A 27,411-nucleotide genomic window follows, 5' to 3' on the forward strand; every position below is an offset into this window, starting at 1 on the left:
TTTTTCATAAATAGCCTCAATTCTACCAACACCACCAACATTTTGCTTCACTTCATTTTTTTTCTTCTAAAACAAACTTTGAATAATAAATTTGCTTCTTTATCAACAATGCATCAATTTAAATACAAAATAAAAAGAATTTCTTCTTTTATTCTTTTTCTCTTGAATGGTTTTCTCCATTGAAAAATTTATTTGCATATCCCAGGTAAACATTATAGAAAAATAAATGATGCTGTTTTCGCAGTGAAGATCCAAATAAATATCATTTTTTGTAGCTAGAGTTTTCCTGCCTTGCCCACAGTCAGGACAAATCTCTGTCACCCGCCAGTCCCACAGCCGCTCAGACCCAACCAAGTAAACACAGAGACTTATATTGCTTACAAACTGTATGGCCGTGGCAGGCTTCTTGCTAACTGTTCTTATAGCTTAAATTAATCCATTTCCATAAATCTGTACCTTGCCATGTAGCTCGTGGCTTACCAGCATCTTCACATGCTGCTTGTCCTGGTGGCGGCTGGCAGTGACTCCTTCTGCCTTCCTGTTCTTTCTTTTCTCCTCTCTGTTAGTCCCGCCTATACTTCCTGCCTAGCCACTGTCCAATCAATGTTTTATTTATTGACCAATCAGAGCAACACATTTGCCATACAGAACATCCCACAGCAATTTTTTCTTGTTATTGCAGTGGTTAATTAGCCTAGGAATTTAGAGAAAACAATTTATATTAAAAGGGCTTGAGAGATGGCTCAGCAGTTAAGAGCTCCAATTGCTTCCCAGAAGACTAAGTTTCCATTCCAGATACCCATGTCAAGCTGCTCACAACTTTCTATACCTCTAGTTTTAGGAGATATGATGCCTCTGTACACAAAGAGCACCTTTACATAAACCCCAAATAAGCATAATATTAAATAATAAAATAGTTTAAAATATATAATAACAATTTTTAAAAGAGAGACAGGATCTTACCATGAAAACAGATTGGCTGCAAACTCAAAATACTTCTACCTTGCAAAGGCAAGGACTATAGATGTTTAGAACCACGTCTGGTTGTTTAATTGCTTTTGTGCTATATTGCTGCCATTAGACAAGTGCTCTGCCACTGAGCCACATCCTTAGCTTCAACTGTATTTGACAGGAAAAAAATTAATCTTGAAGAATTAAACTTAAATTTGAATTTTAGAACTATTCACAAAATTTGCCTTTTGGAAGCCTGGGTTACTTGGATATTCTCAGGCTTTTCAACAGGTTTCCAACTTAGAGGATCAACCTGGAGTAATGGAAGGGCCTGAGGGAGCAGTGGAGAGTGAATGCCTTGATTCATTGGCAAGGCTGACTTGTGCAGAAATACCTGTGATACTCTTGCTGATTTGTTTAAATAGTGGAGTTTAGTATAGTGTGATAAAACTTTGAGAGTTGAATCATAACCTGGAATTATAACAACTAGAGAGATGATGGAGCAGTTAAGACTGCTTTATCCTCTTGCAGAGTAAATGAGTTCAGTACCTAACACCCAAGTTGAGTGGTTCAGGACTGCCTATAACTCTAGCTCCAGGGAATCGGATGCATTCTCCTGGCCTATATGTGCACTTGCACTCATGTGCACAGAACCACACACAGATATGCATAAATATACATATCAATATATATTAGAATAAATAATTATAATAAATTAGAAGTATAATTCACACTCCAGTTATTATCTTCTCTTTTTGAGTTCTTTGTCATCTGAATGATCTAGGTCATTGAGATTGAGATATACATTAAATATCTTTCTAATGAGAATGATGGACTTCTCAACACCACTGGCATCAAGCTTGGTCTTAGGAGTTTGCTGTGTCTCTTCTGGTAGAAAGTAAAATGCATCCCACTCTGAACTCTTGACTTTGAATATAAATTAACCTGGCCTACCACTAAATAAGGGAAGAATTGAGTTCTTTCTCCTGTAATAAATGGTGTCTCAACAATTCTGTACTTTTTCCATTCTGTAAAATACAATATCCTCCAATAGAAGCTTAGCCAGGATTGACTTGTCATGGAAATGTAAAGTGAATAAGACATCAGCACTGATTGTGGAAAGTTGCTGAGATGTGGTCATTTGTGTTTAAAGAATACTGTCATGCCTGGTAGAGATGCAAAGGAATGCTATATTCATGCACTAGTGTAGTGGAAACCAAGTACAAACAAAATTGGAAATTTCAAGTGAATGGGAAATACCTAATTTCTCTGTATCATACTTCTTATATATGTATTTTAATCATGAACTATAAAGACGATTAATACCTTAAGAAAACTTCAAATTTCACTGAAATAAGGCCTTTTAGACTTTAGGGCTCAAAAAATGCTGTGCCAGGCATTCAGAGTCCCAACTGTGTCTAGGATTTAAAGCTGAGAAATATAAACTCTGTGAAATTAGACAAAACATTTAATTTTTCTGAACCTCAAAAAAATTGCTGCTCTTCCTTGGTTTTGGCAGTAAAGGGCTACAATTATATAAAAGTGTTTGTGCCTTTGATCCTTGTCAGTACTGATTTTTATGTTAAAATGCCCCAAAAAGTAAAGAGAAAATATTTCATTAAGAAGTTAAAGCATTGAAAATCAGTAAATTTCTTTATTAGTAGAAAACCATGTTTTTTTCTGAGGCTGATTGATAAATATATAAGCCTTTTTTTAGTAGAAAAATACAGTAAATAAGTCAATAATCGCACAGGTATATTTTTGAAAGTGAACAGTCCCTCTTCCTGTCAATGCAATGCTGTCTCTTTGGTATCTCTTTTGGCACTTCAAACATTGGAAGGATACATTTTCAAGAAATTTGGTTAAAAGGTTCTAAAATATCAAAGCCAGCCCCATTTCACACTTATGGAGGAAAAAGGTGATGAGAAAAGAACAAAAATATGATGGCTGTCAGTTTCACTTTGTGTGATATACTCAATCTTACGTGAATTTTAAGACTGGTGTTTCAAAGTGAGTAAATTTCTGGAGTTGCAGTGAAACCTGTTCACAGTTTTAGACACTGTCCTTGGGTTGGGAGACATAAGGGGCGAAACAAATTTCATCCTGCCATGAACAGCTTTTATTCTGAGGCTGGAGATGAGAAACTTGAATACACAGTCTACACGAGGTGCAGGACACAGATAATGGGAGGTTAAGGGTTATGAAGAGAGACTGCAGGGTTTGCTATGAAAAAGTAACTTTGATATTAGACACAACTGTGAAATACTCTGGAAATGAGCCAGGTGGGTGCTTTTGGCATTGATGCAACAGTAAGTCCCAAACAGCTCATGCTCTGTGTGTCTGAAAAGCAACAAAGAAACAAGATAATGGAGATGTGTGAGCAAGATGGAAAGCAGTGGGATCCAAGTTCAAAGAGGTAACAGGAGCTGAGAAACCAAGAGTGTCTTTCAGTTGATTATATGAGCTTGAGACTTTAATCTACTAGGAAACTACTGGTTGTAAACAAAGATGACGAACAGGCAAGGTTCAAAATGGGAAATATTGAGCAAAAAAATCCTATGGTGTTCTGAAAAAAATTCAAGTCTACTGCTTTCTTGATTGGTGGAACATGGGTCTCTGAAATCGTTTGTTTATAAACAGAACAACCACCTTCCTGAAAACGGAAAATCCTTTGATTTAACTGTCCTTGGAACTGGAATGAGTTGTTTCCCTCTATCTAGCACAGGCTTTCCCCCGCTAATGTTTGGAACCCACTTATTCCCATAGGTGTTATTTTTATTTTTACTACTATCACTCATACTAGACATTGAGAAACACACAAGCTAAAAACCAAATACTTAAAGAGTAGAACCATTTTTATTTTATTTTATTTTTATTTATGCTACAGAAATTTTAGAAAAACTGCTACCAGTTTACATACGTAGAACAAACTTGAGTCAGCACTGACATTGACTGTCATAAAACTTAGGGGGAATTTACTGCTTTTCTGCTGTCTAGACAGCTCCAAGTTTACACTTGGTTTATTTCCTTTGTATATGATTATTTTGTCTGTGTACACAGAGAGTCACATGCTTCCCCCTAAGATAATCCTAGCTCCAGTTTAAATTCACATGTCAGCTATTTGGTTAAGTTATGGCTTGACTCAAGTTGTCTTCTGACCCCTAGCTGACCACATTACTATTTCATACTATTTTACACTCTCCAAAAGTTTCTTGGGAGTCATCAGTCATCAATGTTCTCTGTATTATAATTTTATATATCCTATTTCTATGTATTTTTATAATTTTCTTTTCCAGCTAAGCTGTTTTAAATTAAATGAATAGTTGTAACCATAGTGGGCCCAAGTAATGGGAAGCTAAGTTAGAAAATTCAGACAAAATGATACATAAAGAGTTATTGATTTTCATCTAATCCTCTAGAGTAGACTGTTGCTTGCAGTAGTATTTATTAATTCCTAATGTCGTAACTAAAATTAAATGAAAGGAGACATGGAACCACAGGTTTAGATTCAGCTTGATTGGTGAGTGACATGGCTGCCTGAGGAGTAGTGACAAGCCAGAGAGAGATAAGAATTGCACTGGGTATTAGACTAGGAAGAAGGTTGCCAGGATAAATTCCAATCATGGAAGCAATAGCCAAGTATACGGAGGAGACCGATAGTTTCCTGTTATAGCAAGATGGATACTGGTCCACATTTACTTACTACAGCAGAGGGAAAAAAACTAAGCTGCAACCAAGTTGTAATAATAACAAAAATCATTATTCATTTAATGATATGTTCTGGCATTGTAGTGATTTATTTCATGAATTTTCCCCTTGAGTATTTATAGTAATACAATGAAATAAATACTCTGCACTAACAGAACACCTATATTTACCTGGTACAAATATAGCAAATATCTGAATGTTGTTATTTATTCAAATATTGTGTGAAATTTCCTTGAGATATCCTTCCGTTCACAAGTGAGGAAACTGATCTTATTTACTGACAGTCTCCAGCAGCATTGTTCCTGGTAGATCAGCATCAGTTTAGCTCAGACTAAGGCAATGTGGCCGTGGGAATAATCTTTGCATATAATTTATGTTTCATTTGTAGAAATAATTTCATATCTTGAAATAATAGAAATAATAATATTGGTGTTTCTATCTTTATTGTTCATTGGGGTAAAAGTCAAAAGGATACTTGTGTGGGATTTCCCAAGTATTTTTTCTAATAATTAAGGACAAACAAAATTAGCAAATTTATTTTCTCCATATAAGTAAAACCATGGGTAATTTATTATTTTTTTTGTTATTGTTTAACCTATAGGGTTTAAAGAATGTGCCACAGTCATCTGGCAAACATAATATCAGGCTTCAGGATTGTCAAGCTTGAAGCCTATAGACAATTGCATTTCTCAATGCAAGACAATACATTTATTTTTAGAGGTTCAGATGAATCTTGTTTGTCAAGTTTATTCTTGTTCCATACAGAAAACAAAGTTCCAATGCTATAAAATATGGGCAAGATTCTACTTACTGGAAATAAATTAACCAAACTAATTAATAACAAGCTTCCCTGTAGAGATTTTTGAAGATAACTTACTGACTTTCCTCAGGTTTATTAAAACTATGGTCTCAATACTGCAATGGTTCAAACACTATTGTTTGCTTACTTTTTATTCTTCCATATTAAAAACATGTTTTTTTTTGTATATTTTTTGAGACATAGTATCACTATGTAGGATAGGGTGACAAGGAGATCATTGTGTTGCTATGGCTGGCTTTGGACCCCAAAGACATTTTGTCTACCAGAAGACTTTAAAGTATATGGCACATACTTTAAACCATAGAGTACAAAGAAAGCCAAGATAATCAATCACCCATCTTTTTATTTGATATTTTTTAAACTGAGTCACATGGAGGCCAAACTGGCCTTTTCCCTTGCCCTCTCCTATTGATTGCTTAGATTGTATGCATGAGCCACCATGTGTTTATTGCAGAATTATAATGTCAATGGGCAGCAAAGTCAATTTACATGACTGAAAATAGGAAAAACAATTTATATATTTAATTGAATACATCAATATCACAAATGATATATGTTGTAAATGTTATTTCCTATTTAAGTGTAGTCTTTATAAAATATAACAACCTATAATAATTATACATTATTTACCAATAAATACATTGATGAACATATTTTTTCAGAATATGCAAAACTAACAGTGATCTCAGCTGTAACATTTTATGCATAATTGTATGCAAAACAAAGGTTTTTCTTTATTGACAGTTCCCATGCTTAGTTCAAATAGACCAGCTATGTATGTTAAGTGCAGTTTTTAGTATTTTTTTAATTAGAGCCATTATTGTGTCAGTGAAAGTAAACATTCTTGTAGTGAGCCTTTCTGGGTTGAAATAGGAGCATCCCTTCTGAGTTAAATCGGGTCTGATTACAGACACTCCTTGCTCTGTGGGTCCTCATGGGCTTTGAAGGACTCCAGATTATGATTTCAGTCTTCATGTCACAGAGGAAGGAGAAAGTCTGAGTAATCACAATACATGTTATAAAACACCTGCATTAAGCCTAATGTTTGCATATCAGAGATGTAAGTGTGCCTGGACTAAGCTGAGACTTGGGCCCTCAGTCAAATCCCTCTTATCAGTCATAGGAATCAAACTCCCTCACACTTTTCATCAGTCCTAGTCACCTTGGAGACCCTCAGCGATCATTTACCAGAGACTATGGGAGTTTTCATTTTCACACCGATGGGAATCAAACATAGTTCCCGTCTATTGCATTTGTGATGACAGTGGTAGAACACTGGTGGCCAGGATCCCTTCTGGCTCAAATCTGATGTCCTCTATACTGAAACCTTATAAGCAGTACACACAGGAGATTTGCATGAAGTCTTAGCCGTGTGGGAAACAGCCATCTAGGTTTCACTTGGGTAGGTAAAGTCTCAAGTTTTAGTTTTGACTTTCTTTTTTATTTAGAAAATTGGCTGCAAACTGATTTTCTCAGTTCTAATTATTGGTTCAAATGAAGCAACTATATTAAGTAAAGTTGATATATATGATAATGTCATGACATATATATGTATATATATACATATATATAAAATGTTACAACATAAATGTGCTTATTAAGAGGAAGCATCATGAGAAGGTAGGCTTAAAGAAATAATATTTATTGGCTGTCTTCCATACCACATACTATATGCCTATTCCCTGTTTGCAATCTCGTGACAGCTCACTGAGAGAAGTACTTATCTCCATTTATGAAAGGAAAATTTGAATGTTTGTGGGACCTGAAAGCAAAAGGAAGGATGAGGGCTTTGCAACTTTTAGAAAAGAAATATAAACATAAACTTTTAAAGTTTTGCTGTAATAAATTTATATTTCAAGTTTTAATTTAAAAGGGGTCATTGCTATGGCTTAGACTTTTTGATTGACTATGTGACAAAGAATTCCATGGTGAGAGAAATAATTACACTTGCCCTGAAACAGCACTGGTATGTGAGCAGGGATGTTGGCTAGTAGGCACAGAGTTATGCTGGTATGTGCCAGGCCCTCTGTGGCATCCCCAGCACTGCACAAAGCACAGTATGATTGTACACCCCCGTAATTCCAGAACTTTGGTGATGGTGGCAGGAGGACCATGAGGAGTTCAGTGTCTTCCTTTTAGTCAGTTTGCTGCAAGACAGGAGCCACATGAAACATGAACTCAAAAAGAAAACCAACATCAGGCCCAGATTTGTGCAGGCAGTCTTCCAGGGTTTAGAAGGTGTTTAGTTAGGATTATCATTGCTGTAATGAAACACCATGACCAAAGCAACTTGGCGAGCAAAGGTTTGATTTGGCTTAAACTTCCAAATCACCACTCAGCATTGAAGAAAGTTAGGACAGGAACTCCAAGTGGACAGGAACCTGAAGGCAGGAGATGATGCAGAAGCCATGGAGGGGTATTGCTCCTGACTTGTTCCCTCTGGTTTCCTCAGCCTACTTTCTTTCTTATAGAACCCATGACATCCCGCTCAGGGACAGGACCAACCACAATAAGCTATGCCTTCCTCCATTAATCACTAGTTAAGAAAATATCCTCCTGGCTTACCTACAGCCTGAGTTTATGGAAGCATTTTCTGAATAGATGTTCACTCAGACACTTCAGCTTGTGTCAAGTTGACATAAAACTCTGCAGGACACAATGTCTCATTTCCTTGGTTTTCTACAACTCCTCTAGCACTTACAATCTTGTTGCTTCATTCTCTGCAGGCCTGAGGTAAGGGAATTGAAGGAGAAATGCCACTTAGGAGTAAATGTTTCAAGATCAGTCACACTCTGTACATTTTCCAGCCGTGGGTCCTGTACTCCTGTCTACTACTAGAGGAAGCTTCTTGGATGATGGCAGAACAGCACACTGACCAAGGAGTACAGCAGAAGATTTTTAAGAGTTGATTTATTTCTATGTTCCTTTAGCAGGACATTATTGGTTTTCCCCTAGATCCCTGGCATATCTAGTCTCAGGATTTTGGCAACCTGAGCAGTGTGTAGTATGGGTACCATCTCTTAGCGTGTGCTTTAAGCCCAACCACGTATTAGTTGGTTAGAACCACAAGCTTTGTGTCAGTTTTGCACTAATTCATCCAGCAGGAAGGTTACTGCTTGAGATCCAAGGGCTTGTAACCAAGTTGGTCTTCACCTTTCTCTTTTGTAGTGTGTACTATGTCTTGTAGCAGCTTGAACACTAGTCAGAAGAGGTGAAGGCTCTAGGCAGTCACCAACTAGATATCCCCATGTTCGATGAGTTGTGCAGGTGTGGTCTTTGGCAATAATACATTGCCATCAGTTTGTATAGAGCAGCCCAGACTTGGAAATAGACTGTATTGTTTGGGGATCCCCATGGGGCCCCTTTGACCAACATGCTGAATATATGCAACCCATTTACAGAGCAGAAAGAATGGGAAGATTCATTTTTAAAGGCTCTTTGTCTCATAATGCTTTGTCAAGGATTTTTTTCTGTTCTTCCCCCCTGCCTGGAGATACTTTGCCCATATATTATAGCTTCCAGTTGTGTGTTTTTATGGGATTTCTTTATGTGGGAATGCATGTGTCTTTGTGTCTATATGTGTTTCTTGAACATTTTCTTTGGCCCATTTTCTTATGTTTGTTTGTTTGTCTTAGTCTGGTCTTTTTTACTTTATCTAATTTTATTTTATTATTATCATTTTAGATGCCTTTTTATATTCCAATGAGAAAGAGAAACAAAGAGTGTGGATTTTGGTGGGTGGGAAAGTGGGAAAAATCTTGGGGGCATTGTGGGAGAGAAAAACATACTTAGAATATATTGTATTAAAATTTATTTTCAATAAAAATTGGAAAACAAATAGGAAGCACACATAATAAAAATAAATATTATAAAAATAATAATAGTTGCAGAGTAGAGAGATATATTAAGGGAATGGAGGAGCTTTAATATAGTATGTGAGTAAGAGAATTACCATGGCCAGATGTTGGCTCTCTATGTTTTAAGTGATGAAAGATCAGTAGTGTGGTCTGATCTGTGCTCTGGAGAAGATTCTGGGAACAAAAGAACAATAATTATCATTTCAATACTTGAGCAAGAGGTGATGATATTCTCAATAAATTCAAGTTATTAGGCTCTATGAATGTTTCCGGTAGAAAAATGTGCTTTTTTTTTGGATAGGTGGCAGGACACTAAAGTAATGTCCAGCTCAGGTAGCCAACTAATATGCATCTTAAGGAAAACTTTTCATTTTCAGATATTCACAGTAAGTTGTAAAAGATGCTATGAGCTACTTACTCTAAGACATTCACATAGCCTCTGCAAAGGATAACAAAATGCCCGACCATGAATAATCTTTTCTGAAATGACAATGTACATTTATCAGCAAACTGATAACAATTGATCGTATTTCCAAAGTGATTATTGTCATGACTTGACAATAATCAGTGCCATAAAACTGCTAGGGAAATATAGTAAAATATACTTTACAATTAGAAAATTCCTATGTGCTAGTTAAGGTTGTTGAAAGCAAGGCACACTCTGGGAATGAGGGAGTTTTCCCTTATCTTCTCCAAAACTCCCTATCTTGGGACAATTGGTCCTCTAACTCACTAACTAGAAGAAACTAAGAATATAGAAACATTCTTCTTGAGAAGAGGTAAAAAGGAAACTATTTCCACCTTTAGTTTCTGTTATGTCTGAATATAATATAAAAGTGCCTGAAAGGGGAAGATTAAACTATTAACTCCTCCACCAAGAAAATATTTGCTGAAGTACATATCATATTTGTCCTTCTGAGTCTGGGTTACCTCACTCAGGATGATATTTTCTGGTTCCATCCATTTGCCTGCAAATTTCATGATGCCATTTTTTTTTTTTTTTTTTTTTTTTTTTTTTACTGCTGAGTATCCATTCTTCGGCTGAGGGGCATCTAGGTTGTTTCCAAGTTCTGGCTATTATGAATAATGCTGCTATGAACATAGTTGAGCATGTGTACTAGTGGTATGATTGTGTGTTCCTTGGGAATATGCCCGAGTAGTATTGCTGGGTCTTGAGGTAGATTGAGTCCCAGTTTTTTAGGAAACCACCATACTAATTTCCAAAGTGGCTGTACAAGTTTGCATTCCCACCAACAGTGGAAGAGTGTTCCCCTTGCCATGCATCTCACTCATAAGTGGATACTAGTTGTAAAGCAAAGGATAATCAGACTACAACCCATAGCTCCAGAGAATCTAGCTAACAAGAAGGACCATAAGAGGGACACATAGATCACCCAGCAAAGGAGAAATAGATGAGGTCTGCATGAGCAAACTGGGGGTGAAGGAGGGTAATGGAGAACAAGGGATGGGGAATGAGAACAAAAGTGAATGGGAGGTTTGAGCTGAAACAGGGACAGAGTGGGAGAGCAAGGAAAGAGATACCATGATAAATAAAGGCATCATGGGAATAGGAGAAACAGGGTGCTAGGGAAGTTCCCAGGAATCCACAAGGATGACTTCACTTTGGACTACTAGCAATAGTCAAGAGGGTGCCTGAACTGGCCTACTCCGGTAGAGCCTTTATCCAGTAACTGCTGGAAGCAGACACAGAGATCCATGGCCAAGCCCCAGGTGGAGCTCCAGGAGCCCAATCAATGAGAGAGAGGAGGGATCATATGAGCAAGAGATGCTGAGACCATGATTGGAAAAAGTACAGAGATAACTAGTCAAACTGGTGGAAACACATGAACTGTGATCCAATAGCTGAGGAACCCCCATGGAACTGGACTAGGCCCTCTGGATAAGTGAGACAGTTGTTTAGCTTGAACCGTTTAGGGGCCCCCAGGCTGTGAGACCAAGACCTGTCCTTAGTGCATGAACTGGTTTTTTGGAACCTAGGGTTTATGCTGAGATACTTTGCTCAGCCTTGGTACAGGGAGGAGGGGATTTGACCTGCCTCAACTGAATATACCAGGCTCTGCTGACTCCCCATGGGAGCTCTTGCCTTGGAGGATGTGAGAATGGGGGGTAGGTTGGAAGGGAATGCTGGGGGGGCGAGAGGAGGAAAGAGAGGGGGATATGTGGTTGGTATGTAAAAAGAATAGAAATTTTCTTAATAATAATAAAGAGAATATGTTTGCTTTGCCCTGCCCAAATCTATGATGGAAAGTTCCAGCAAGACTGTTTCAAAACTCCTTGCTCGATGGCTGTAACTGCCTGATTGGATGGTATTGGGTGATTTATTAAGGCAACTCTACATAGTTAAAAAGGAGGTTTATTTTGAAGGGTAACTTACAGCTAGTAAATGGGTTGGTTACAGGACCCAGGAAAGGTGAGGTGCAGTCCAGCTGGGTTCTCTGGAGAACTCTGCTTGGTCGACCATTTAGCATCCAAGATCACCTGGAACCAAGAGGAGGCGGCATATGTGGATCTCATGTCTTAAGGGCTCTCTTCTTGTCCTCGACTCAGGGGCAGGTAATAGGTAGGTGTGACAGTTACTGGAAGCCTCACTGGGTGTAGTACTTCCAGACCAAAGCTGGAACAGCTACCTACTACTGGATGGTGTTAATCTATCTGAAATCTCACCAGAGGGACATTCTTCTACCATGGGCACTTGATGGGGAAGTCCTGCTGTCTGCATCAACATAATTTCCTCAGTCTTTGTTTCAAACATGTCGATACTCCATCTAATGATGTTACCTTATATTTGCTCCCTTAGTTGGTCTACTTTCAGCATTTGCTTGTTGTGCTGAGCACCTTATTTTATGATGCTTTGCCATTTACCTTAAGTATCTTGTGTCTGCCACTTGCTTTTTACAATTCTCTTTTGCTTGCTGTATATATTATAAATTCATTCAACCAGAACAGAAAGTATAATGTGGCAAATCATTCTCCTGGCTGTATAGAACATATAGACAAAATTGTAGGCTCTTGGGTTTCATAATAACCTTGCAAACATTATGCAAAAAAGAGCAAAACACCTCTTAAAGATAATATATTCCATACATTTTTCAGTCTTCTCTGTGCTAAGATAGAAAAAGAAACAGACCAGTTCATGTCCAAAGCCTATGCTTGATATTTCAGGTTAAGCACAGACAATTCACAAAACTATGGTCGGCATGTCTGAAAGGGCAGTCATGCCATTCTGCAGTGCACTTTTTGCGCGGACCATGAGCCGAAATCTTTCCAGGCAGGTTCAATGAAGAATTAGAGAATTCTTGGCTAGCCATATTCCTCCTAGGCCTCTTGTTCAAGAAGAAAGGGAAGCTTACAGACCAGTATCATGCAAGTAATTATGATCCACAAACCACCGCAGTGCTGTGGAGCAGAGAACTCTCAAGTATTGGGTACTGCCGAGACAAGAAGTTGGGGGAAAATCTTGGAGTTTCCATCTATAAAACTTGAAGACAGAGAGAAGTGTCATAGGTGCCATAGTAAGCACAGAGAATAAAAGGAAGACTTGCCATTCCTGACAACAGGGACAACACAAGGAAGGGTCTAACTGAGAGGGGGACGGGATCAGAGACTTTACAGAAGCAAGAGCCAACCTTCTTAAATACAATGTGGTGTAGTTGGGTATTGGCCAAATCATACATCAAAGAGCAATGCAGTGTGAACTACGGAGAAGTTTTATAAGCAGGTAGATTTGATCTATCACTTGAGATACCAAACTCCCAAAGAAACCAAGAGGTAAACTGGTCATACCCATAAGAACTTTGTATATCATATATTTCTTTTTATCTGGATCTAAAATATAAATGATATGATTTAGTCAGAACACTGACTAGTCAAGATGTAAGGTATGGTTTGTTATATAATGGTAGATTTGAATTGAATCTGTTCTTTGAAAGACAAAAACAAAAACAAAGAAAGGAGAGAAGAAAAAATGAGACAAAAGTCTTCATTCCCCAGCAATATCAGAGTAATTTTCTTTCTTTCTTTTTCTTTCTTTCTTTCTTTCTTTCTTTCTTTCTTTCTTTCTTTCTTTCTTTCTTCCTTTCTTTCTTTCTTCCTTTCTTTCATTCATTCATTTACTCACTCACTCACTCATTCTCTCCTTCTCTTTCTCTCTTTTCTGTCTCTGTCTTTACTTCTAAGATTATCTTACTCCTTTGTACTCAATCATCTGTCATCTTCCCTTACTCAAACTAATACACTAAATGAAATTTAGTGTGGCAGTCTTTCTATTCAGAGCACTTTTGTTTATGGATTTTTCCTCTCTCCATTTTCCAAAAACATACTTAGCTGTACTTCAACTTAAGTAAACCTGTACTTAACAGGTGTTTATAGATTTGTTATCTCATTTGAAAACATTTTTGATATTATAATAAAATTACATCATTTCTCCTTTCTTTTTTTCTCCCTCCAATCCCTCCCATATATCCATCCTTGCTCTCTTTCAAATTCATGGCTCTTTTTTTTATTAATTGTTTTAATGAAACAACATTTCATTCATTACTTGTTGTTGATACATTAGCATATGTATATGTATATGTATATGTATATGTATATGATGTATTCCTGAATATAACCACTTCTGTTGCTTGCGCACATCTTTTCAAGGATTACTGTTTCGCATTGGATAACCAATTGGTGCATTTTTTTTGGAGAAGGCTATTTCTCCCACTCACAGTAGTCTTTAGTTCCTTTTTTGTCTACTATGTCCTCTACTTTTTTTCTCTGTACTTTTTTTTGTACTATGACTTAAATGTGTTTGGCTCTCCAGCTACATGTAGGTTAAAAAAAAAAAGATGTATGACAATTTCTGTTTATTTCAGTACCCGTATTTACCACAGTGTTTGCCACAGATACTGAGTGAATGAAAAGCTGTGTGCACAGAATGAGAAACTGTTCACTGTAACTACTGGTATAACTCACATCATAACTGATACACTCTTTGAATGATTATATCTGAGTCTGAATTAATAACATTATTCTTAAACAGAGACATCACATTTTTAGTTTTCAGCAATGTCTTTCTCTGTGGGGACGAATACCACTTTATTTTTATTTTGTTACAGGCTGAAACTTAAATTTCTTGAATGTACATGCTTAATGTATTCCCAGATAGACTCAGTATCAAATTCTTATTTGGTAAAAATATGATAGAGTTATAACTGTTTATTTTTGACCTATAATATTTTACTGGATATCTTTATATCTCCTGCTTACAGGGTTGAGTATTCAAGAGTATTTTCTCATTCTGCTCCAATGGTTATAACAGAAATTTAAGTCAAACTTTGTTCCTTGCATAACTAGTGAGGCTGTTCTTAATAAATGCAGTTGTTATTTCAAAGCCAGTTGTTGTAATTATATTTTTGTTGGCTTTCCTCATTATACTTCTTCTCCAGATGGTCCACAATTTGGGTTTTGGCTTCCCTCCTAATATCAAAGTATAGGAATATTACACCATCTTCTTGAAAAACAAATCTCAGTTGGTTTCTTCCTTGCCAATGGCCAGAACCTTAAAAGCACTCATCACAGGACTCTTCATATCTCAGTGATTTTATTATGGATGAGAAGCCCATGGGAGAATGTGTTTTTCAATTGAGTCTGAACAGCATTCTGATTAAACTCTGATACCAGGGATTAGATTTTGACATTGTTACTTCCATACAAAATAGGTGAAAGTATTCTCTTCCAAAATGCTGCTGAACTGAAACTCAAGAATTCCTTGACTTATGACAACATCCCAAAAAGCAAGGTCTTTCCATTAAAAACAGGCAAGAATAATAACATGCCATGGAAAGTTTTGGAGGGTTTGTTGTTCATTTTGAGTGTATCTCTACATTTTAAAGGCTGCCTATGTCCATATTAACTTGTTGAACACAACAAGATTGGTATGTGTGTACCAATTCTCTATGCTTTAATTTCCTTTTCTTAAATGTAGGGGAGAAAAATCAGTGCTCATCTTATTTTTCCCTGAGGGTTCAATGTCTTATTTTTCTCTAAGCATGCACGGTAGTGCTTGACTTAAAATTTTCCCACAAATGCTGAGTATTATAATTATTAGCTGTAGTGGCAGGAGTGTGCCTGAATTTGATATACTATGTTATTAACTATAGACACAAAATTACTTACTGTTTATATATAATTAGTGGAGTTTTCCAGGGGTGATTATCTTCCCACCTCTCTTTTAAAGAAAGTGAATACTAAGAACCATAATCATATGAAAATTAAAAAAACTGGTCAGTTAATTTAACATACTCCATGAGCAGAAATGTTAAAGGCTTAAACGCTACGCTGGGTAAGCATTTCAAATCCTAATGATTTAAAAATGAATATATAATTGAAAAATAAATAGAAGTTCTTTGCAGAGAAATAACAAGAACGAATTGAGAGGGAGGAGTATAAACTCTCACATGGTTTCTTGAGGAATGAACGGTGAAAACTATATGTGAAGGATTTCTTGTCATTGTTAATACCATTCTGACATATTGTAATTTTGCATCAGAAGTAGTTGCCCTCATGGCTAGAGGCAACTTTCAGTCAATCAAAAAATATCTCTGAGATGTAACACATGTAGATGGCTGTATCATTTTGTATAATAGACTCTCCTGGTGACTATGACAGAGAATGCAGAAGTATCCAGCCCAGTCCTGTCTACAAGTTTGCAACCTATTGCTGCCCACCTACTTCATTTGATGAGATAGTAACGAATAATTATGTGTGATGAATTGGTTAAAAATGAATATGAAAGAGAATAAATAGCATATAATTCTAAGTGATTGTTCATTGCTCAAGTTCAAAATATTAAATAGATAAACAGTGGTTTTGTACCTTAACTAAATTACCTTGAAGAAACCCAAACAAACAAACAAACAAAACAAAAAACCCTTAATATTCATACTGTACCAAGATTAATTAAATTAAGATCTCTGCTCTGACAACAGGATCTTAGTATCATACTAAAAAGGTTTTTCCGAGGTGTTTACATCAGATAGCTAATGTTGACAGTTTCTGAACCAAATGAGAACTAATAAGTAGATGAAACATGATCCAAAAAATGGTGGGTACACTCAGTATTTTCTTGGCATACCCATTTGGTCATCCTGACTCCCATATGGAAAAGAGTATTATTTAGCCCTAGAGGGAAACACAATTATATGGGAGAATGAAGATGTCTTTGTGGAACATAATGTCAAGTGAAATAATTCAGTCACAAAAACTCAAATATTATATGAACTCTTTCATTCATGTCTAGATTTTGAAATCTCAGATTCAAAGAAATAAAAGCCTATCAGGATTTTCCAAGGACTGGAGCTTGGGAGAAATGGGGAGATGTCAATCAAAGAGGTAAACTACAAACTATGAGAGAGGCTTTGGGATATCCAAAGTACAGTGTTGGTGGTGATGGATATGCTAATTTTGTTGGATGATCATTGTGCAACATGTATAAGTCATCTCAAACATTATTGGTCCAAAATGATAATATTCATTGATTCAAATGAATAAATGTTTGCCTCAAAGATCAGCATTACTGCTTGGGAATTTTATTTCAAATCTCTCTCTCTTTTTCTTCTGTCTCTCTCTCTTCCTTCCTCTCCTCTCTTTGTATGAATATATTTTCATATATATATATATATATATATATATATATATGTGTGTGTGTGTATGTATATATATGTGTGTGTGTGTGTGTGTGTTTGTGTATGTGTGTATGACTCCATAGGTTTGGTGAGACTTTAATTTCCTTTGTTTTCAAAATAGTATCTTTATTTCTACAGTAATAATTTGGCTTTGTTGTATAAGTACCACAAGCTAACCGATTGTGGCACTAAAGGCCTTACCCTTTTGGAGGAGGGAATTGGGGGGGATCATGGGGAAAGGCTGGTGGGGCAAGATGAGGGGGGAATTTGTGGCTGCTATGTAAAATGAATGAAAAAAATTTCTTAAAGGAAAGAAAAAAAATTAAAAAAAGAAACACAAAAAGAAAAATAATAATTTGGCTTTACCTGTATTTAAAATCTACCGTATTTTGAATCATGTCTAGTGCCTTTGTTTTCTTCTTACATTTATTAAAGTCATCCACAATCTAGCATGAAGCTGTAGTTTATACATTCATGTTATTTTATAGAACTTCATTTTATTCATATGACTGTCTCTCTCCATATATATGCATATGTATGTATATGCATAGAATCCAGTGGAGCCTCATATGATATAGCACTAAATGCCTGTGAGTAAACATTACCGTGAAGTATATTTGCTCAGGTGGAATTTCTGGTTCTTACACACTTTCACTTTTAGTAAGTTTGTAGATGTAACCAACCGTCTTATTAAATAAGAAACACAGAGCCGATTCAGAGAAGAAAGCCAAGAGGTCAGAGCTAAGAGCCTCACCCTTCCTGATTCAGCGATCCTCTTCAGCCAAGAGATCTCTCCGAAAAAAGGACCTACTTCCTATGTGTATGTCTTTATATAGTCTAGCTGTTCTGCCTTCTCATTGGTTGTAAACCCAAACATGTGACTGCCTCATCACTGCCTGTATATACCGCCCTCCAGGTCCTTAAAGTCATGTGCCACCACTGCCACGCACTTGCTATGGCTCTAATAGCTCTGACCCCCAGGCAACTTTATTTATTAACATACAATTAAAATCACATTTCAGTACAAGTAAAATACCACCACATAAGTTCAGTGGTTTGGCAATGACTGGGAGATTAAAAATGTGAGATGATTCTGGATTGATTGACATACACTGAGACAGAGACAGTTACTATTATGTTGAGGCTGCAAGATGGTTTGAGTAAGAAATCAGTGGATGGGCAAATAATTTTTAAGGAGTGAATGGCAAAATCAGAAATGTTGAAGGAGATCATTATGACAATTAAGAAAGAAAAGTTTGGAAGGTAAAAAAAAATAAACAATAAATGTGCAACTGTAGTTGCCTAGAGAAAGAAATTTGAAGAGCTTAATGTATAGCACTTATCAGAGCAATGTAGAGGAGATGAAAGTTACAAATACTTAGGAGATGAAATCTATGCTCTGGCAATTTGTGAGCATCATCAGGGTGGAGGCATGAATAAAGGAGAGAGGATACCCAAGGCTTCCCTGTACATCACTTTGATTACTACATTAGCAGTGAAATCTAAAAGAAGAAAGCCATAGAAGGAAATATAATTTCGGATAGAAATTGAAGAGAGAATTGGTGGACATGCTGAGTTCAAGACGTAAGAGGAAGTCTGGGTGATGTTTGCCAATAAAAGTCCAAAGCTGGGCTAAGGTGTAACTCTACTGGTAGATTGACTGACCAGTATTCATGACACCCAAAGAGTGGTGACTCGTGTTGATAATTTCAGAACTTGGGAGGTGAAGGCAAGAGAAACAGAAGAACTTGCTCATCCATCTCAACAGAGTTTCTTTTACAGATTCTTCTTTCAGAAATCATACATACCTTTGAGATGGCCTGAAAATGTCTGTAAAATCAGAACAATAGTCTGATGTAGAAATCATAGAAGCTCAATATTTTCGTGGCAGCAAAGGAATAGATTCATAAATAAAGAAGTATGGTGTGTGAGGATAGTAATTGGGAAAAAATGCTGACAAATACCATAAAAATTAGATCTATATGATGTAATGAAGGAGAGAGATCTGCTGCACTTGACAGGTAGGCAGTTGCTGCTGATTTTAGTGACTGATGTTTGCTTGAGTTGTAGAGAGGCAGAAGCCAATTAAAGGTTGAAATTGAAGAATGATTCAGTAGAATGCACTGAAGTTTGTCTATTCAGGAGTTTGCTTGAGAAATAAATGATGGCAGAGGTGTAACTGGGAGAAAATATGGGATTAAACATAAATTGTTTTGTTTTTCATTTGTTTTATTTTAGAATTGGAGAATGCAAAATACTGAAAAAAATGAAAGAAAAGCCTAAAACAGAAATGCACAAGAACTTACCTAAAGGAAGAAAATAGTGGAAGAGTTGAATAAACAGTCCATAAAAATCTTAAGGCAGCTGGGGTGGCTTGAGCATCAAACTGTGCCTCTTAGTCATGGTCACCATCAAGCTAATAGTTATATGAACCTGTAACAACAATATTAATGATAGATAAAACTGACTCAGCAGGCCCCCAGGCCTACGTAATGTGGCTCATTTCATACATTATCTAGAACTGGGAGATCATCATTCAAGTCAAATACCTTACTCAACTTACAGATTGAAAACAGCATTGAAATCCTATAAACAAATTAACTAAGTGGGGGAAACAATGAATACATAGCTGAACTGGGATTTAAACCCTAGTCAGACCAGATCTAAAAATCTATGCTTTATCAACTAATCCAGGCCAATACCCATAATGTTTATATTTAAATGTAGATATGTCATCTTGATAAAAATGCCTCTTTGTTAAAGGAAGTAAAACTAATTGTCTAATGCATCTGCTTTCATGTCTTGAGAGTAAAGTATAATGCTAAATGTCCCTTGATACAATCTGTTTCTATGTTCTACTATACCACATATAAGAAAGGATTTGCTACATTTGTTTCTGAGATTTTCATATTATTAGTTTTTGTAGAGAACATCAAGATTGGCCATTTGGAGTGGCTTTCTAACAAAGGATGCTATTAGCTTAAAGATTTTAAAAAAAGCAATGAATTACTTTTATAGCTTCCTGTGTAAAACAATCTGTATTTTAAATAGTGCTTTTTAAATATCACAGCAGCCTCTTTACTAACAATTTGGAAGTGAAAAGGGTGAGACTGTGAATATATAGATCACATCATTAAGAAAATTGGTCTCTGACTCAAGCAGATCATACACAGCAGAATTAACGGTCCTCCTTTGAATATACAAGTGTGCCTTTAGGGAAGCTTAGAGGGCTGAATATATTCTTTCTGAGAAATAGAATAATATTTAGGATATACAAACTGAATATAAATATTGTCCATTTTAATTGAGTTGCAGAAGCTATTCATGCTACTACTGGGTCCCAAGACTTAATGAGGGGTGTGGCTGGTCACACATAAATTTTATGATGTAGGCTTGCTGGTGTAATTTCTGCTGCCACATTTTTGGTTCCATTATAGATGATATTCATTGGCTTCAGAAGAATCAAGCTTGCCTGGTAAGATATTTTTCAGCTGTGGTTGTTTTGTTTCTTGAATTAACATGTTCATATTCCTGTTCATATTCCTACATATCAACTTGATATTTTAAATTAAATAGACAGAAGAAGTCTTGTCTGCTTCTACCTTCATATGACATTTATTTAAACAATATTAACACTTTTGCCCCTTTGATTGATTTATTTAACAAAGCACTTGATGCCTGTGCTAGACTTTGAATATATATTACTGGAAGAAATAGGTTGAGATACTCCTCTGCCAATGCTACATTCTCATTGGGGATAAACTCCATTCAAGGAAATGTAAGAGTATAGGTGACATTAAAAATTATAATCAGTATAGCAACACACAGGAGGTGAAAAGAAAGTATAGTGATCCAAGGACTCTAAGTTTTGTTGTGAAAGACCTCCTTCAAGAATATGACACTTAGAATGAAACCTAAAATCAAGGGTTAAATAGACAGGACAGTTTCCTGTATTGTACGATGCAAAACTTGGGAGAATTACATACTTCATGGAATTAGGCAATATGTTTCCTGATCTTCTGGAGGGAGGATGAAGGAAGTTTGATGCAAGAGAGAAATCAATATTTACTAAAGATACGCTAATGTGCTAGAGATTGTCTTATTTACTCCTTGCCAGCAATTACTTATATTGGTGTTTTATTTACTTTATATAAAAGAAAAGTGAAGATCAGATTAAAAAGTAGATTAACTAAGAAACTGAGCGCTTGGAAATGACAATTTCTTTCCATCACCAGCTTTGCTCAATGTGTCATCTGCTGAGACTTGGTTCCCCAAGTACAAGTTTGCATTACAGACACAAAATCATTCAGAGGCAATAGCATGCACACACAAATACTCACAAGTACCTGGGTTTTCTTAACATAATACAGTGGGCATTTTTAATGTATGAAATGTTAATCTAGCCTTTAGTTCAAATTGATTACTATGTTTATATCCAAGAGGATCCATTGATCTTAGATGACCAACAATTAATACTTTGTTTTCATTCACAATCAAAACTAATGGAAAGGTATTCATGAGAATGAGATAAAGTACAATGTTAAATATCATCTTTACTTCCCAAACATTGAACTACATGAATTTGCTTTAGTTCTGTTGTTTACATGGCTTTGCTGATACTTTCCTTCAGAATCACACAAATTTCTCCAGCTAATTCCATAGTAGGAAGGATAACATTGGACCACACCTATATGGAGACAAAAACCCAATTCCATCCTTCTTGCAAAGATGCATGAACAGAAGAGAAACAGTGTTTAATTGAAATATTTCACACTTTTCACCAAACATGTTGACCAAGAAAGTCACATTTTCCCGGGAAACTGGGGCAACAAACAGACAGGGGCTGGGAGAAATTCCTCCATGAGAAGAAAGAGGATAGGGACTCTTTGCCTTTAAGAAGCAGAGAGTATAGCTGAGATTCTATTTTCTCTATTATTTTCCATTATTGGGTATTGTGTAGTTCTTGCTGAAGCATCACAGTACTGTCTAGAGGTTTGAGCAGGATGACTGCTTGCTTGGTTCATTTTGCAGGTTGCTATGGTACTTTTCCAAAGATTTCCATCCTTTTAGTCTGGTCTTTCGAAATTGGTGATGAAAACCCTGGCTCAAAAAAGATGAAAGAAATATTTGGTAGCACAGATTACTTAATTATTGCACATCCATATGCCTTAGGAAATTTAATTATCTAGTAAACATAGCTTAATAGTGATTCTATGTTGATTAGTTTCTAATATGATGAGTGGAATTATGTGATTCCAGTTGAGCAGAGAAGATTGGAGATTTTATGGCAGAACAAATCAAATAAAGGATATTGACCTTCCTTTAGGAAGAGTTTGTCTCAGTTTAAAAAGGTTATCTTCCTACCATATCACAAACAAACAAATCGAGATATGAATGGTCATATCAGCAACAAGTGTAGTATCACATAGAGGACTTCACTAAGTTATTATTTTTCCCGTGATATGAAATGTTACTTCAATGTCATTAAAGTCCATTTGCCATAAATTACTATTCTGAAGTAGAGGTAAACATTTTTTGTGACCTTTGAAATTCGAATTAAAGGAAAGAGAGAATGTTTAACATTATGTAGACTATATAAACTTTTGCAAAGACATCTTATGAGGTATTATTTTTTCTATCAGAAATCTATTACCTATATTATTCAGGGTCCTCTAGAGGAGCACAAGCAATCTTGTATGCTACTCTCTTGGTAGTTCAAAAATGCTTGACACCAGAGAAACTGAGAATTTGGAAGTTCTCAGTCTATGGGGCTCAACAGTCCTAATCTGCTGCTGATGGCTTACTGGATTCTTGGAGAGTATCCAGTGTTCACTCAAGCCAGAAGAAGCTGATTCTAACATCGGTGAATGAGGGCAGTGGTGGCAGCCATGAAACATAGAAATTTTCCACAAAGAGTGAAGGCAGGCAGGCAAAAAGCACAGTTTCCTTTTTCCATCTTCTCATGTCTCCGTTAACATTGAGAAGTGTTTCACTCATGTAGAGTGGTTCCTTTCACTTCAAATAACCTGTTCCAAAACCAAAAAATCCTTCTCATAGATGCAAATGAGATTGCCTTTTAGTTGATTCCAGATTCACTTAAGTTGACAACCAGGACTAGACTAGCCATCAGAGTGACAAACACACGGGACAAAGTACTCTATATTACCTTTAATGATGATATACGTTCTTCAGATTCACCCACTAAGCTCTTTTTAGTTTGTTTAGATGCACGTTCCATAGAATACTACATTCATTCCTTAAACATTCGTGTCCTATAGCCTTACCAAGTAAGGTCAGCCTGTATACAGAAGTCAAAGTACGGCATGGCTCTTATAAAAACACATGTTCAGTTTTCAGTCATGACTCAATGCATGAATTCATGTACCTTGAGTTAATAGCCTCAGAGCTTCATCAAACCCTTTATTGAAGTTAAAATGTCAGGAGAACTCTAAGATGTTCACGCCAAAAGTTTATTTCCATTAAAGACTGCTCAATAGTCATGTTTCCCAGGGATTATTGCTGAAACTTCATGGATCATAAAAATTAAGGGAGGATTTAAGAATTAAAATAATTCCTCACCAGCAAAAATGCACTTTCCACCAAAGTCCAGCCACACGTAGATTAATAATTCTCTGTATTTTCCATGACAATACAATTTTTTTTTTATTTTGCAATACAATTCAGTTCTACATATCAGCCACGAATTCCCTTGTTCTCCCCCCTCCCACCCCCCTCACCTTCCCCCCAGCTCGCCCCCCATTCCCATCTCCTCCAGGGCAAAGCCTTCCCTGTGGACTGAGATCAACCTGGTAGACTCAGTCCAGGTAGGTCCAGTCCCCTCCTCCCAGGCCGAGCCAAGCGATCCTGCATAGGCCCCAGGTTTCAAACACCCGACTCATGCAATGAGCACAGGACCCGGTCCCACTGCCTGGATGCCTCCCAAACAGATCAAGCCAATCAACTGTCTCACCCATTCAGAGGGCCTGATTCAGTTGGGGACTCCTCAGCCGTTAGTTCATAGTTCATGTGTTTCCATTCGTTTGGCTATTTGTCCCTGTGCTTTATCCAACCTTGGTCTCAACAATTCTCGCTCATATAAACCCTCCTCATTCTCGCTAATTGGACTCCCAGAGATCCATCCGGGGCCTGGCTGTGGATCTCTGCATCCAGATCCCTCAGTAGTTGGATGAGGTTTCTAGCATGACAATTAGGGTGTTTGGCCATCCCATCACCAGAGTAGGTCAGTTAGGGCTGTATCTCAACCATTGCCAGCAGTCTGTTGTGGGGTATCTTTGACTGGACTGCTACTCACATCACCAGGGAGGCTACCTGGAAAACAGGACCCCAAGAAAGACACGGGGATCGCGGGAGATCCCAGCTAGATCAACAACAGAGAGGGAGAACAAGGAATAGGAGACCATGGTAAGTGAAGACCACATGAGAATAGGAAGAAGCAAAGTGCTAGAGAGGCCCACAGAAATCCACAAAGATACACCCACGACAATACAATTTTTAAGTAAAAAAAAAATGTGAGGGTTGTTATGAAATTTAAATGTGATTTTGAGTGAATAACTAGTGACTCTTAAGTCGCACAAGTTTTTAAATGCTCTGATTGTTTGGAAAAGGAGGCAACACATTTTTCTTTCTCTAGGAATTTTATGTTTTTAAGCATTGTGTTGTGACCAGTGACACTTGTATAAAAATAAATTTGTAAAAAACGATAGAGAACAAAAGGGGGCCACAAAATGTTTCAAAGGATAAAAGCACTAGTTGTCAATATGGAGGCTCTGATTTCATTTTATTCCCAGGATCCACTGATTATGGTGGAAAAAGACGGCCAGTTCCCTAAGTTGTCCTCTGAGCACTATACACATTGTAACACATATGATCCCACCCATATACAAATACACACAAAATAAGTGAATTAAATATGTATAAAAAAATTAAAAATCTCATAGATACATGTTGTGTCTAGGACAATAATTTGATCCATTTGGTATTTATAAGTATTAATATTTTAGCCTGGGCAAAATCACATTGAAATTACCCACTCTTGATATGCTTTTCTTCCTACTTTTGTAAACTTCCCCCCCATTTTTCTTTATTAAGAAATTTTGTACTCACTCTACATACCACCAACAGATCCCACCTCCTCCCTTCTCCTGTCTCCCAGCCCTCCCTCCCAAGCCACCCCACAGCCCCACATTCCCCAAATCGAGGTCTCCTATGGGGAGTCAGCAGAGCCCAGCACACTTAGCCTAGGCAGGTCCAAGCCCCTCCCCACTGCACCAAGGATGTGCAAGGTGTCACACCACAGGCACTGGATTCCCAAAAGCCTGCCCATGAACCAGGGAAGGATCTCCCTACCTGGGTGCTCCCCAAACAGTTCAAGCCAAACAACCATTTTCCGTAGCCAGAGGGTCTAGTCCAGTCCCCTGGGGGCTTCACTGCCATTAGTCTACAGTTCATGGGCCTCCAATAGTTTGGCCGGTCATCTCTGCACTTCTTCCCTTCATGATGTCAAAGATCCCGCCTGCAGAATCCCTCCTCTCTCTATCAATTGGATTCCCAGAGCTCAGCCTTGTGCCTGGCCATGGATCTCTGCATCTGCCTCCACCAGTCACTGAAAAAAGGCTCTATGATAATAGTTAGGGTATTCGCTAGACCGGTCAACAGAGTAAACTTTTATCTGCAGTTAATTTTGCATTATATATATATATATATATATATATATATATATATATATATATATATATATATTTTGTTTGTTTGTTTGTTTGTTTTTTGTTTGTTTTTTGTTTTTCGAGACAGGGTTTCTCTGTGTAGCTTTGCGCCTTTCCTGGGACTCACTTGGTAGCCCAGGCTGGCCTCGAACTCACAGAGATCCGCCTGGCTCTGCCTCCCAAGTGCTAGGATTAAAGGCGTGCGCCACCACTGCCCGGCGCATTATATGTTTTTAACATGAATTGAACATGAAATATGGCTTTAGTATCTTCAATATAAATTGATGATCTCATTGCCACTTTTCCTGGGCACTTCAAAGCTCGTTAATTCTTCTACTACATGTGGTTTTATAATGTGTTTGGTTAATGTAAACTTTTGGCCATTCAGAAACCAAAATGATTTCTCCTATTTTCAGTTTTCCCCTTTTTCCTGGAGAAAACTATTTGTGCCTGAATTCTCTAGCTCATTTATCTTCAGCTCTTCTTTCATTCTTCTTCTTTGGTCCTGGGAGGATTGATTTCTGATGACAGATGTCTATAAATGTTGGTCCAGTGTAGTTTCAGTTGTCCTGGCTCATAGGAAGCTATGAGAGTCACAAAGAGTGTTCCCTTGAACATAGTGACATACACATTTACTCATGGATTCACTTTATCACCATAGCTTACACAAGCACAGACACTGAAGCCAGTTAAAGTAACAAGGTTTGTAATTTTGTTCTGATTTTCGAAAGTATATACTTAAAATATATTGTAAGAAATAAAATTGACACACGGTCAACAAACCAAACAGATTAATTTACAGTTCACTAGTAAAACTGGTGGTTATTTTGCAAGTAAAATGTAATTTAATAAGTGGCAAGCCCTAAACTTCTTCACCAATTTTACTTGGATTAATTTATGGATTACTTGCAATGGACTTCTGTTAAATAAAGCAGAGAAATATAACCTAAATATTAGTAACATCAATACGATATAATGAGGAAGTCCACAGGTTGCTTCTTCCATGGTGATGGGTTGAGAGCCAGTGAGTGATAAGCAACCTTTTTATGCCTAAGATCCCCAACTGGTTGAAGGTTAAGGAACTATAGCATGCAGTTACTATTTAACTGAAGGCAGTGTCTTCACTACTGGTGGAAAGAGAAGGCATAATGACAAAGATTGATGGAATGAAAACACACAGAACCTCCATCATTTAACTTTGGTTCTCACAAAAGCACTTTACCTGCTGGATAGTCTTTTAAACCCCTTTGCTTGGAAAGTCTGTGCAATGCTCTGACCATTTGGAGGAAAGTGGTATTTGTCATAATAACAGACATTTTCATCCAGAAGGACACCAGGGCATGATGTATCTGTCTCTAGCACAAAGCATGGACTAACACACATCTGGTTCTGAATTACATTTGAAAGGATGTTATTCAATTTCATAGCTATAGTGAATTTATCTTAGTAACAATAGAAGTATTACTTGGATTCTTTGATCTCTGATGAAATGTTTGTTATCTTTGATAGGACATATTTATTTCATCTGTTTAGTGGAATTTTATAGCCATAAAATTTAAAATATGGAACTAAATGAAAATATTTATGAGAACTCAATGACACACAATAAGATATTAATTAATAGAGGGTTATAAGGACATCTCTGATCATCCTATAATATACTA

This window comes from Peromyscus eremicus, chromosome 14 (assembly GCF_949786415.1).
Source record: "Peromyscus eremicus chromosome 14, PerEre_H2_v1, whole genome shotgun sequence".
NCBI classification, from domain to species: Eukaryota; Metazoa; Chordata; class Mammalia; order Rodentia; family Cricetidae; genus Peromyscus; species Peromyscus eremicus.